This window comes from Camelus dromedarius, chromosome 26 (genome assembly GCF_036321535.1).
Source record: "Camelus dromedarius isolate mCamDro1 chromosome 26, mCamDro1.pat, whole genome shotgun sequence".
Taxonomy (NCBI): Eukaryota; Metazoa; Chordata; class Mammalia; order Artiodactyla; family Camelidae; genus Camelus; species Camelus dromedarius.
Window position 1 is genome coordinate 44954 of NC_087461.1, and position 14983 is coordinate 59936.

The 14983-nt window shown below is 40.2% G+C and overlaps 1 protein-coding gene across 14 annotated transcripts in view; it reads left to right on the forward strand.

Moving 5' to 3' along the window:
- The first annotated feature begins 1026 nt into the window (after positions 1–1026).
- ZMYND11 (zinc finger MYND-type containing 11) overlaps positions 1027–14983 on the forward strand; it is an 86292-nt gene continuing 72335 nt past the window's right edge. For 10 of the 14 annotated variants that reach the window (XM_031444859.2, XM_064479261.1, XM_031444860.2 and 7 more), the window contains exon 1: positions 1861–1937. The gene's annotated coding sequence lies outside the window, so the exon portion shown is untranslated. Of the gene's footprint in view, positions 1275–1427; positions 1542–1860; positions 1938–14983 lie in introns of those variants that run through there. The other 4 variants (XM_064479258.1, XM_031444861.2, XM_064479259.1 and 1 more) reach the window with 4 other exon arrangements.

The following is a 14983-nucleotide window of genomic DNA, read 5'->3' on the forward strand; positions in this document are numbered from 1 at the left end:
CCCCATATTCACTCTGCTGAGGGGAAAACGAGGTAAATAAAACTGTTCTGAAGGGAAAATAGAGCCAAAGGTTAAATTCCAGGCAAATCCCAGGTAGAATGAGAGAGGGTTTCTGGGTACAAAAATTAAAGCGATGCCTAAAACATTTAATTGGAGAAAAGTGTAGTTATGCAGTCACTTCTTTCCTAAGATGTTTCTTTTTATACCTATATGATGTTTTGCTTGAGTGGTCTCCGTGAAATATATACAATCATGCAATCTTCTTTTTTATAGATGACTTTAAAAAAGATGATTCATTATTAGAATTCCTGGTTCAGCATTTAAACCAGGCATGGCTGGATTTTTTCTGACACCCTTTAACCCCTTTGCTGGATTTCAATGGCATATATTTAACCACAGAATTAACATGAGTTAAAATTATTTTGTGATGTCTCTTGAGATAACCAAAACCTCTCTAGGATGTATCTGAACCAGGGCCGTGAAAGACTTTCTTTGACCGGTGTAAATCGTAGACTCCAACTCAAGTACCACCCATTCCTAAATTCTAACTTAGTCTTAGAGAATAGTTATGAAAGATTGATGAATTGAATTAGAATCCCAAAATTTCTTGGACAAGTGTCTTCGCACTGATTTTCAGGTATACGTGTCCAATGAAAATTAGGGTAACAAATTTTGGCTGATGGGTCTTCCTTCCAAACTCTCAGTGGAGAAAGGTCATTAGGGAATACACGTGAAATGTATAGAGAAGTATGTTCATCTCTGAGACGTTCCTAAACCACATATTGAGATCTTCTCTGGTTAGATTTCGAATTATAAACTAAAAAAGATAACTCCCTTCGCCTTACACAAATTGGTAGCGTTTTTGCCAAAACGATAGTGGGTGGTCCGTTCTTTCTGAAGTCCTATTTGTTGTGTATGGACTGAGGAATTCATGTTCCCTCAATGCTTTCTGAAGACAGAATTAATAAGGTACTAACACCATTTCCCCGATTTTGCTTATTTACAACCTAACGCCTGTCCAAGACTTGGCCATCCGGCGGTGACTCTCGGCAGGCGCACCGCGCGCGGCGGCAGGCGTCGGCCGGGCAGCGCCCGCAGCCGCGGGTCCGAGCGGACGATGCTGCGGGCGCCGGATCTTTGTGCGCTCGGCTCCCGGCTCCCGCGTGCCCGCACGTACGTAGCCTTCACGTGTGTGTTGATATGAAGTGCATGTGTGGATATGTGAGAATATGCTCAAATTTGGGGAGAGGCGCGGAGCCCAGAACGGAGGGAAGGTGGGTGTGGGCGTGCACGGCGGGCCGGGCCGGGAGGGAGCCCGCGCCAAGCCCGGGCCCGAGCCCGCAGCGCGGCGGGCCCGGAGGGCCACACAATAAAGCCCGGGGGCGGCGGGCGGCGAGGAGGCCGGGCCGGCGAGCGGCCGCCCCGCGCAGCCCGGCATGTGAGCGGCGCCGCGGCCTCGCAGGACGCAAACTTTCCCGGTGGCGGCGCCCCAACTCCGCCCCTGGCCCCGGCCCCGGCCCGCCGCTCGGCGAGGAGACCCCGTAAGTGCGGCGGCGGGGCTACCGCGCTTCTCTCGGCCGGCGCTCGCGAGTTTCTGTGGTGGAGGCTTGTAAACATGGCGCCCCTGAGGCGCCGAGCCGGGGCGGGTGGCAGGGAGGAGGCCAGGCCCGCGGAGCCGGAGGCGGGGAGGCCGGGGTGCCGGGGCGGGCGGCGGGGAGGAGGCCCGGCCCGCGTAACCGGAGGCGGGGAGGCCGGGCAGCCGGGGCGGGCGGCGGGGAGGCCGGGAGACGGCAGCCCCCCCCGCGCCCCGCCGGCCCAGGTCCGGAGGAGGCGGCGGCGGCGGCGGCGGGAAGGAGGCGGCGCGGGCGGCGGGCCGGGCGCGGAGGGGGAGGGCCGGGCGCGGCGGCGGCGACGGCGAAGAAGACCGGAGCATAATGGTGGGAGAAGCTCGGCCGCGGTGGCGGGGCGGGGGCGGGGGCGCGGGCGCGGGCGTCCGAGGCGTGGGCGCCGCCGCTTTGTGGCGCCCGGGCCCGGCTGCAGCCTCTCGGGCCGCGGGCGTGACCGCGGCTCGCTTTCCTGCGAACGGCGCCCAGTGGCCGGCGGAGCTTTGTTTGCGGCGGGCCGGGGCCTGCGGGGCTCGGGGGTCCCGCTGCGCCCCCCGCCTTTGGCCGGCCCGTGAAGGGAGGCCCCGCAGGCGGAGGAGGCCTCGCAGGGGGAGGACCGCGCGGGGCCTGCTCGGGCTGTGAAGCCGCGGAGTCGCGTGAGCGCCGCCCGCCGGGCCGGCCCTCCACGCGCGGCCAGGCCTCGGGGCCCGCGGTCGGGGTCGGGGTCCGCCGGAGCGCGGCCGTGTGAGTGTCCGGGTTGTGGGGGCGTCTGCAGTGGCATCTCGTTGTTGGGGGCGATGACCGCGGCCGGGCAGGGCGGTCCCCAAGAGCCCAGGCGAGGCTCGGTCCCCGGGGCCGGGCGGCAGCGAGGCCTTTGCCTCCTTGGCGGGTCCTCCCAGACCCCCAGGACCGCCTGCGTGTCAGCCACCGGTCTCGTCGGAGCTGTTAAGTTGGGGCCCAGTAGGCCGGCCAGGGACCCCAACTTCCGCGTGGACTGCCCCCTTACGCCTTTCTGGCCCAGCTGTGGAGGCGCTCATGGTGTGTCGGTGGTGCCCCATGTTATGAACGATGGGGGCGTGATAGCCCGTGTGTCCCTGGTGCTCAGGGTTATATACCGTGTGGGCATGGTGCCCGGTGTGTGGATGATGTTCGATGCTGTGTGTCCGTGGTGCCCAGTGTGCGCCTGGTGTGACCATAGTTCCTCGTGTTAGCTACCGTGGGAGCATGCATGATACCTGGTGTGTTTTTGGTGCTTGGAGCTGTATATGGTAGTGGTATGATGCTTGATGTGCGCGTGGTACCTGGTTGTCTATAGTGCCTGGTGTGGGCACGTGATGCGGTATTCCATACTGCGTGTCCATGGTGCCCCGTGTGTGCCTATGGGGTGTGTACATAGTACCCTGGGTCCCATGTGTCTGTGAGCTCAAGCAGGTACGTTGTTAAGGAATGGGTGCCTGAAGGTTGGAGGTGCCTGCTTGGGTCAGATTTTTAGAGGCCCACTGGACTCCCTGAGGGTTAGGTTCTGGGGCCTCTGGTCTGCCTCACCCCGGTGTTCTGCACCCTACAGTAAGCGGTGTCCTGTGGAGGCAAGAGGCTGCTTAAAAATGATTTAGTCTCTTTGTTTAAAGGCAGAAAGTAAAATGTTTACTTATTTTCTTTTAAACAAGAAATGTAGTAGTTGTAGCTTTGTAATTATGGGATGCATAACCTCAGATTTTGGGGTCATTGACTCTAATTAATGGTTTGAAGTTATCAGGGAGAGAGTCTTGGTTGTACTTTAAAAGTTTGAGTGCTTTCTGGTAAGCTAGGTCACCTTTGTGACTTTTCTGAATTCTAACTTGTACCAGCAGGAAATAAAATACTAATTTTGTACATGCATGTTATTTTCCTTGTCTTTGGTTTTGGTTTTTATTTTGATGGACTCTTCTGTATAAGATGACCAGGTTAGAGAATCAGAAAACGTGGGATGCAATAATGACAGAATCAATAAAATATTTTTCTTGCTTAATTCCATATATGGTTCACAAAGGATTTCTATCGTTTATGTGGTACATTCTCCCCAGAGATGTTCATATGAAAACCGAATCTCTTTTACATTATGTGAATAGAGCAGTTTATTTTTTGCAGTTACCTGCTGCAAATTGTTTCAATAAACATACATGTAACTGCTCCCACCTTTACAAAGAAAAATCAATTAAAATGTTGAAATTATCTCCTTAGTTCATAGGAAGTATTCCTAGGATATCTTTATGTTGGTACTTTGAGTCGATGTCATCTTGCGTGTTTCCATGAATTGACGTGTTTATTTCAACTCTCATTTTGTAACAGTACCTCCTTTTTCCTTTGAGTGCTATTTAGGTAGTGTACAATAAAAACATGTGTACCCTTTTAGCATACCTAAATGAAGACACTAATTGAAGCTGATTAAGGATTTTAACATTTGTAATAAAGTATCAAATGCTGACCTACTACTGGTTAAAGCCCGAAACCCCTGCTGTCAGCTTTTGTTTACCTACCTTTACCATTCTTCAGTCAAATTCTAGTAGAGAACAACACTTAAAGCAAAGAAGATGTATCTGGAAAAAAGTTAAGGAGAAAACTCAGACGTAAACTTTTCACTGTTTGAAACCTTAACTTGGATTTAACATTGAGTTTTTTTTACAGGATGATTAGATTTTGTAATTCTCTTAGAGGGATAGCATAGCAACCTGAGTTTAAGGCCAGGTGCTTTGGGTCTGACTCTTGCCTCTGTCTTTTACTAGCAAAGTGACTTGGGGCAAATTGTTTAAACTTCTCATCCTTGGTCTCAGTGTCCCCATCTGAAAAAGGAGGTGATAGTACTTGTGCCTATCTCATAAGGTTTTTGACTCATAAACCATTAGACTACTTCAGTTCAGTTGAGTCAAATTCAGTTTGGGTTAAACGAGCGTGGAAAGAGATGAAGCTCTGAAATTGCAGCGTGCCGTGTCTCACTAGTTGCTGTTTACCTGTTGTAACATACCTCTGAATCTCTTTTTCCACTTTAGTTAACTCAGAAGTTTGGGAAATAAGTATTTGTTATATTTCTCAGTATTACTTGATGCAATATTAAGGATCTTTTTATCATTACTTTTTAAAAATTGTGGTTGAATATACATAGCATAAAATACACCGATCTTAAGGGTATGGTTCAGTGGTATTAAATACATCTACACTGTTAATACAACCACCCACCTCCATAGCTCTTTTCTTGTAAACCTGAAACTTCATGCCTATTAAACACTGAACTCTCTACCTCCCCCTCCCCCTCCCCCAGCCCTGGCAACTGCTTGCTGTTATTTATCTTTGATGAAGAATATAGGTAACTGAAGTACGCAGTGTAAGAGGTCTTGTTTTAACCATTGGTTTTAAGTTAATTATTTCTCTCTTTTCCCACATCTGTCACCCTGTCTGTAACCCTGAAACATATGTTTTATATTTGCTTGAAGCAGATAGACTTTCTGAATGAAGAAACACCGCTTGTCACCTCTTCATTTGATCATTGTGGAACTAATCCCTAACCAACATTCTTACTAGGAATTTTGACAAGAAGTACAAAATAACTGATGGGAGTTTAATTTCTACCTGTATCTCTCATGTGATAACTTTCAGTTACTTTGAGTGGCATTGTCAAAATTCCAAAGCAATTTAAATCTGCTTTGGTATAGTGATTCTGTGAAGGTCAGTAGTGGTGAAGGTGCTCCTTATCATCAGTGGTCTGTCCTTTGGTCTTGATTTTTTAAATGTTTTGGTTTTTACAAGTTTATAACATAAATGAGTACCATGATAAAAAAGAAAGATAAAATTTACGTATGTTTACCAAGTCTCAGCCATTGTGCAGAGTTCTTTGTATGTGCTGTTCCACTGTAAAAAAAAAAAAAAAATCCTACACATGATCATCTTAAAAGCACAATTGCCCTCCTTTTTTCCTTTTAATTATGGAAGTTTCCACCTCCTGGTAGCACACCCCAGTCCCCCAGCATTCTCTAACGAGAAGTAGATGAACTAGGAATTTTTTGAGAGGCTGTGATCTACATAACATAAAAGTTTAAGAAGCCCTGTGATAAAGGGTAAAGTGACAGAAGTGAACATAATGGTAGGGAAATAAAAATTCAAATCTAAATAGCCAGCAGTATCATGTAATATCTTGAACATATGTATTGCCTTAAGGAAAGATCTTTCTGTTCATGTGTGAACCTGCTGTTACTGATTCTCCACTTAGAAAATTTGTAGAAAGCTATTTTCAGGCATACCTCAGAGACACTACAGGTTCTGTTCCAGACCACCACAGGTAAAGCAGATGTCACATTAAGCAAGTCATGTGAGGTTTTTGATTTCTCAGTGCATATAAAAGTTATGTTTACACTACACTGTATGTAGTCTGTTAACTGTACAATAGCATTATGTCTAAAAAAAACAAAGTACATACCTTAATTAAAAAATACTTTATTGCTAGGAAAATGCTAACCATCTGAGCTTCAGGGAGTTGTAATAGTAACATCAAAGATCACTGATGACAGATCACCATAACAAACATAGTAATAATGAAATTGCAAGAATTACCAAGATGTGACACAGAAACACAAAGTGAGCAGATGCTGTTGGAAAAATGGCACCAATGGACTTGCTTGATTCAGGGTTGCCACAAACCTTCGATTTGTAAAAAGTATTTGTGAAGGGTTATAACATGAAGAACAATAAAACTAGGTGTGCATGTAGCTTGTATTGTGAAAATGCTGTACAATATTTAATATCAAAATACTTACAAATTCAAATAAATAACATGTAAAACCAAAAAAAAATTACTTGGAAAATAAGAAAATATTTGTATAGTCCATTATGTATTTAGTAGGGAAATTTAGCAAATTGTTAGGCTAAAGTATTTAACTCAGTTTTACGAAGAATCTAATTTATGTGGAACTAGTAAATATTTAGACATTTAGCTAATCTTTCATTGTAATTGTTGGCTATGTTTTCTATTCAATCAATAAATAAATGGCTAATTGTTTGCCTAACTTTATGTGAAATTTAAGAAATAGACAAAGATTAATAGAAATGTCAAAGGTAATTGAATACTGTTTCATGCCAGCACTTTTAAAGGATCTTATTGACTCATCTATTCTTCAGAGATGAGAAGAATATTTTTAGCCTCTTATATAGTAGTTGGAATAAATGTGTGTTGCTGCAGACTTATACACAGTTTTTAATTTTTTTGTAAACTCAGTAATATTTAAATATAGTAAACTTGTTTTAAATAAATGCTTTTTATAGTTCAAGTTAGTTCATAATTATTTCATAAGATCATGTTAAAATATATTTTCTTATAGTAAATAGATTTTAAATATTGAGTTCATTAATTAACATTGTTATTTATTGAAACTGCTATGTAATGGACACTTGCTAGGTAATGATTACTGAAGCAAGTGCAATAAAGTGTAACATAAGAAATTAAGTACATGTGCTATGGAACAATATATGTGAGTTGATCTATTTGAGCTGAGATAGCTTTAGAAGTCTTAACACTGATGATTTAAAATTCATTCTATTTTGGGACTTTATGATTTTACTATATTAACTACTTGAGGATTTTTGAAAACAACATTGTTTTAATATGTGTATGGAGTACCTTTTCATGTACTTGCTGTCTATCTGTATGTCATCTTTGGAAAAATGCCTGTTGAGATCATCTGCCCATTTTTAAATTAGATACATACTGTTGGGTTGTATGAGTTTTTGTGTATTTTTGATATTAAACCCCTATTAGAAAAATCATTTGCAGATATTTTCTCTCATTCTGTAGGCTGCCTTTCTGTTTTGTTGATGGTTTTGCTTCCTGTGCAGAAACTTTTTAGTTTGATGTAGTCTCAATTTTCCTTTGTTGCCTTTGTTTTTGGTGTCAGAAAAAAATCCTTGCCGAGACAGATGTCTGTTGAGCTTACTTCCTATATTTTCTTCAGGTTTTATGGTTTCAGGTCTTATGTTCAAGTCTTTATCCATTTTGAGTTAATTTTTGTGTATAGTATAAGATAGTGGTCCAGTTTCATTCTTTTGCATGTGGCTGTCCAGTTTCTGAGACTGTGCTTTCCCCATTGTATAAATTATGTTTTAATTTTCACTGTCCTAATGATCTCTATTTGTGAACAATTAATTTTAATATAGTTCTATTTAGCAATTTAGTATTTGTATGTATGCTGTGTAAGAAATCTTTTTCTATTTTGAGGTCAGGAAAATGGTCCACTATATTCTCTTCTAGAAGCTTATGTTTGTATCTGTAACCTATGGAGAATTCATTTCGTTGTGTGTAGTAAGGGTTGACTGACCCCTCCCCCCCTTAGGGATATCTAATTTCCAAGCATTGTTTATGGAGTTACCTTAAATCCATTTCTCTGCAATGCCATCTTTGTCACGTAGATCAGGTGTCCATATATGCATGAGTCTAAATTCTCTGTTCCTTGCCATGAATTTATGACTGTTCTTGTCCCTATTGGACGCTGTCTTACTAATTACTGTAGCTTTACAATAAGTCTTGAAATCTTGCATCAGATCTTCCAATTATATCTTATTTGTTACTTATTATTCATATTTTATTTGTTCCTGGCTGTTTACATTTCCATATCAACTTCAGAATCAGTTTGTTAATTTATACCCCCAAAAAATCCACTAAAATATTGATTAGAATTGATCTGAATTTATAAATCAGTTTGGGTGATAATTGACACTTTTACAATATTAACCTTCTAGTCTATGAATATGATATATTCTTCTATTAATGAGTTTTTAAAATTTTTTCTCAATGTTTTAAGGCCTGTTTTAAGGCTTTCTGGATAGAGATCTTGCATATCTTTTGTAAGATTTATTACTAGATCTGACTTCTTTCTGTGACATTGTAAATAATACCTTAAACAAATTTTAAATTTGCTCATTGTCACTACTGTACAGAAACAAGTATTCTATATAGACCTTGTATCCTCTAATATTATTGAAGTCACTTATTAATTTTAATAATTGATCTGTAGATTTGGGGAGATTTCCTATAGATAGAAGCATATCATCTCTGAATATAGATAGTTTTAATTTTTCTTTTCCAGTTTGTATGTGTCTTATTTTTCTTGCTTTATTGTACTGACTAGGTCCTCTTGTACAATGTTGAATAGAAGTGGCGATTATGGGTATGCTGTTAGGCTATTGTGGTCACATACTTAAATTCTGTATGTTACTTTAAACCTAGAAGACGTCATTGTTACTGTCTTACAAGAGGAATATTTACCCATAAATTGGGAATAGATTGACCGGTATATCTACCCTTTTCATTGCTCTTCAGTTCCTTTTCGCTGTTTGACTTTTAATAGGGAATTCTTTTACTGTTGCCTGAGGAATATCTTTAGTTTTTATATTGTGGAACTACTGGTGATAAAGTATTGGTTTATATAAACTGTATCTTACTCATTTTACTTTTTTGTAGGCAGAGTTTTTGATTGGAAGTTGTAGTCTTTGAGTACTTTGAAGATATTATTTTGTTATCTTTTGGCTTCTGTTTTGTTGAGAAGTCAACTTGCAGTTTGTATTATATTGTTCCCATGAAGACATTATGACTTATCCTCTGGTTACTTAAAATATTTTTCCGTTTTGTCTTTGTTTATCAGTAGTTTTACTGTGATGTGCTGAGGTGTGGTTTTCTTTTATTAACCTAGTGTTGCTTTCTGGTAATGATTCTTGAATCTGTGGCTTGATGTCTTTTGTCAGTAATGGAAAATTATCAGCCACTGTCTCTTTGAGAGTTAATTCTGCTCTGTTTTTTCTTTACTCTCTTCTTGGGGTTGTAGTGAAATGTAAGTTACGCCTTATTATCATATCCATATCCGTATATCTCTTACGCTCTTCTTTTCTCCATGCTTTCTTCTGGATACTTTCTTATGAAAAGAATCCTTAGGGTCACTCATTCTCTTTCCATCTGCATCTAATCTGATGTCAACTTCATCCACTGAATGCTTTAGTTACTGTAGTTTTTTGGTTCTGTACTTCCCATTTAGCTTCTTTTTATTGTTTGTTCTCTCCTGGAATTAACTTTTAATTTCTTGAACATATCAAGCATAATTATTTTAAAGTCTGTGTCTAATAATTGCATCATCTAGAACTCCTTCTGTAAGTTTGTTTCTCTGTCACATACGGAAAGTGGGCAGCACAGATGGTTTTGGAGGTTCTTGAGGGAGTGTAAGTTGTCTTAAGACCTAGTAGTCAACCATATACCATTATTATAGACTAGCTTTATTCCTTTTCCCCCTACTATTATTATTTTTGTTTTCCCTCGAGATTTATTGGGGAGTGGATTCGATCAATAAATGTTTGTTTAGTGTATAGTTTATTGTAGAATTTGTTGAGGACATAAGGAAGGATTAAATGTTGGGCAGGTAATACATATGAGATAATTATATAGCAATCAGTGACAACATGGAATTGATTAAAATTACAGGTTTTATATATGTGATTTGTTGTAATAAATAAGCTACAATGAGTAATAAATCAATACAACTTGGTAATTATAACTAACTTAAGAATAACTAATAAGAAGACAAGTGATAATCAAATTGTGGGATACTAATAGAAGACCAAACTCATCAGAGACACTAATGATAGTGTAGATAAGAATTTAATATATGATTTAGGAATATGTCACATTTCATTAGAGAAGAAAGGAATCTTTCAGGAAATTGTGCTAGTAAAATTGATTGCCTCTTTGGAAAAAACCTGTATTTTCTTCTAATTTCATATTCTAAAAGTAATTCCACAGTTCCTGATTGGGCATATAAGATGCTTAGAAGCCGCCACTCTATCCTAATGACAAGTAAGGAACCAAACAGCTGTAAGATCAACAGACCTACTGGCATCCAGGAGAGAAGTGAGGCCACAGGACAAACGACTGCCACAAAAGCTGGAGCGACAGAAAAGGCAGATATAATGACAGCTTACTTGAACAAAACGCACCAGCGGAAACCTCCACAGGAACCAGTGCTGGGATAAGAAACCCTGGATACAACAGGCAAATTGCCAGAGCCTCAGGGTAGACAAGACTGAGTTAAAAATCTGGGGGGACCCAGTCATTGGGGCCCCCTCCCACTTTTGTGAGAGTTTCCTCCTGGAGCTCCACCAGGTTCTCAGGGGAGTATCGGAGAAAAATCACCTCACGAAAAGGAACCAGTTTAAAATGTGCCAGAGCATTCTGTTCTTCACAAGGCCTGCTCCCTTGAGAAACTATTTTACAGGAGCCTAACTGTCTGGCGAAGGCAAATACTAAACTCCAGCCCAGTACTAAAGGCCTCCTTGCTGCAGTTCTTTCTACCCAGTGCATCATGTCTTGCTTTCCAGAGAAAAATACTAGCCATACTCAAAGGCAGAAACAGGTGGAAGAGACTGAATAAGCATCCAAACCTGGGTCCATGCGGCAGGGATGTTGGAATGGAATGATAGGAACGGAAATTTTTTTAGCAGTTGATTCATATGCTAGGAGTTTTAATGGAAAAAGTAGACGACATGTAATAAAGTAATGTAATAATGAAACAAATGGAAACTCCAAGAAAGATCAAAAAGAAATGCTACAGAGCAAACTTACTGTCATGGAAATGGAGAGTGCTTTTGGTGGGATCGTTGACAGGCTGGAGACAGCTAAGGAAAGAACGTCTGAGCTTGAGGGGATGACAGCAGAAACCTCTAAAACTGACGTTTAAAGAAACAATCCTGAAGAAGCCAGTAGAAAAGAACACCTTACCTATGGAGAAGCAAAGATAAGAATTACATCTGACTTCCGAGAAACCATGCAAGCATGAGATATTTAGTATTGAAGGGAAAAAAACTCACCAACCTAGAATTGTGTACCCTGTGAAATTGTCCTTCAAAAGTGGAGGGGAAGTACTTTCTCAGACAAACATTGATGGAATTTGTTGCTAGAAGAAATGTTCAAGTTTTGCAACTGCCTTGCAGCAGATGTTAGTTTTTTAGAAGGAAAATGATACATCAGATACTCAGGTCTATATAAAGAAAAAAGAAGTGATGAAGAATGAATAAGTGAAGATAAGTAAACTTATTTTTCTTATTCTTAATTGATCTAAAAGATAATAGTTCAAAATAATAGCAACAAATATTTTTAATTATGTGTGTTTATATGCAAGTACAGTTGATTCTTGAACAATGTGAGGGTTAGGGGCACCAGGCCCCACACAGTGGAAAATCTGCATGTAACTTTACAATTGGTCCTCTGTATCTGTGTTTCCATATCTGTGGATTCAACCATTTGTTTGTCATGTGGTACTGTATTTACTGGAAAAAATCCATGTATAAGTGGACCTGCACAGTTCAAACCCATGATGTTCAGGGGTCAGCTGTATACCCTTATGTGTGCTTATGCATAAGTGAAAGGAATGACAACAATGATATAAAGATTGGAAGAGAGGAGTTAGGAATATTTTGTATTATGACATAGCTTGCACTACCTGTGAGTCAGAAAAATAAACATGAGTTAGTTGTAAATGTATATTGCAATCTCTAGGGCAAACACTACAAAATATATATATGCTGAGAAAGAAAAAATGGACATATAAAAATGATACGAGACAGATTGTGTGGAAGACAGGCACTAAGAACAAAAGTAACAGTACAAAACAGTAACAAACAGAGAGATATTAATCCATCTGTATCAGTTACCTTAAAGATTAGTGGTGTGAAACACCAATTAAAAGATGAGATTCAGAGTGGATCAAAGAACAAGACCCAGCTATGTGCTGTCTATAGGAAACCCCTTTTAAATATGAAAACACACATAGATGATAAGAAATGGGATACAGAAAGATATGCCTGATCACATAGGTATACTAGCCTGCATACTAACACTAATCCAAAGAAAGTAGGAGCAGCTCTACTCATTTTAGACAAATCAGACTTCAACGCAAGGGATGTTATCAGGGATAAAGAGAGGCTCAGTACTCTAAAGATACAACAGTCCTTAATGTGTACGTGCCTGACAACAGAGCATCAAAATATGTGAGGAAAAACTGATAGAACTGCATGGAGAAATAGATGAATATACTGTTATAATTGGAGATTTTTCACCTCCTATCAGAAGGGGACAGATCCAGCAGGCAGAAGATGAGTAAGGACATAGTTGAATTCTAACAGTAATATCAGTGAACTGGATATAGTTGATATCTGTAGACTGCTTCATTCTGTGACAGCAGAGTACACATTCTTCGCAAGCTCACATGGAATGGTCACATTCTGGGTCATAAAACACAACTTAATAAATTTAAAAGAATAGAAATCAGGGGAGTGGGTACAGCCCAGTGGTAGAGCGCATGCTTAGCATGCACAAGGTCCTGGGTTCAACCCCAGTACCTCTGTTAAAAAAAAAAAAAATCACGTAATGTCTGTTGTTAAACCACAGTGGAATTAAACCAGAAATCGTAACAGAAAGAGCTCAAAACCCTGAAATACTTGAAAGTTAACACACAGGTCAGAGAAGACATCTCAAGAGAAGTTTTTTTAAACTTTTCTACTAAGTGATAATGAAAATACATCTTATCACAGTTTGTGGGATGCAGTGAAAGTAGTGCTTTGTGAGAAATGTATAGCATTGAATATTACAGAAAATAAGAAAGATCTAAAATCAGTAATCTAAGCTTCCACCTTTAGAATGCAAGAAAAAGAAGAGGACATTAAACTCATAGTAAGCAAAAGAAAAGAAATAAGAATTAGAGCAGAAGGCGGTGAAATTGTAGACAGGAACTCAACAGAAAAAATAGTAAGACCAAAAGCTACTTCTTTGAAAAGATCAGTAAAAATCATAAGTCTCTAGAAATAGAAGAGGGGCAGTCACTACTGATCTTCTGGACAATAAAAGGATAATAAAGAAATACTAGGAACAATTCTATGGCCACAAATTTGATAACTGAGATGAATGGACCAATTCCTTGAAAGGCAGAATCTGCCAAAACTCATGCAAGAAGCAGACAATTTGATGAGGCATATATTTTTTAAAGAAGTTGAATCAGTAATTAATAACCTTCAATAACAGAAAGAACCATGCCTAGACATGTTCACTGCAAATTCTGCCAAACATTTATGGAAGAAATTATGCCTGTTCTCTGCAGTCTCTTCTGGGAAGTAGAAGCAGAGGGAATGCTTCCTAACTGATTCTTTGAGGACAGCACTGCCCTAATACCCAGACCAGACAAAGACACCACAAGAAGAAAACAACACCTCCAAAACAGACCAATATCTCTCGTGAGTGCAAATGTGAAGATCTTCAGCAAAGTGTTAGCAAATTGAATCTAGTATCGTATAAAAAGCAATATACGCCGTGACTAAGTGGGATTTATCCAGGTGCACAAGCCTGCTTCAGCATCTGAAAACCAGTGTAATCTATCACATCAGTAGGCTAAAGAAGAAAAATCACATGATTATTTCAATAGATGCAGAAAAAGCATTTGACAAAATTCAACACCCATTTGTAATAAAAACTTACAGAACACTCGGAATAGAGGGGAATTCCCTCAACTTGATCATCTGCAAAAAACTGTGCATTAACATTACACTTAATGGTGAGAAACTCAGGTTTCCCACTAAGGTCAAGAACAAGGCAGGGTATCCCCTCACCATTCTTTTTCAGCTTTGCACTGGAATTCCTAGCTTAGATGAGAAAAGGAAATAAAAGTATACAGATTTGGAGGGAAGAAATAAAGCTGTCTCTGTTTGCAGATGACATGATTGTTTATGAAGAAAATGTGAAAGAATTGACAAATCTCTTGGAAATAATAAGCAATTAAAGCAAAGTTGTGGGAACAAAGTTAATAAAATAGAAGTCTATCTATCACTTTCCTATGTACCAGCAGTGAACAAGTTGAATTAGAAATTAAAAACACATTGCCATTTACATTAGAACCCCCAAATGAAATACTTAGGTATAAATCTAACAAAAATTTTACAAGGTTTATATGAGGAAAACTACAAGATTTGATGAACAATATCAAAGAACTAAATAAGGGGAGAGACAACTCTTGTTCATGGGAAGGAAGACTAATATCAAGTTGTCAGTTCTTCCCAACTTGATCTGTATATTCAGTATTATCCCATCAGAATCCCAGGAAGTCATTTTTTGAATTTTGATGGATATTTGTGGGTTCTGAAGTTTGTATGGAGAGGCAGAAGGCCCAGAACATCCTGCTCGGTATAGAAGCGGAAGAACAAAGCCAGGGGAGTGATACTGCCCAACTTCAAGACTTACTATAGAGCTACAGTGATTACGGCAGTGTGATGTTGGTGAAGTACAAGCAGGTCAATGGAACAGAATAGAGAGCCCAGAAATAGACATATAT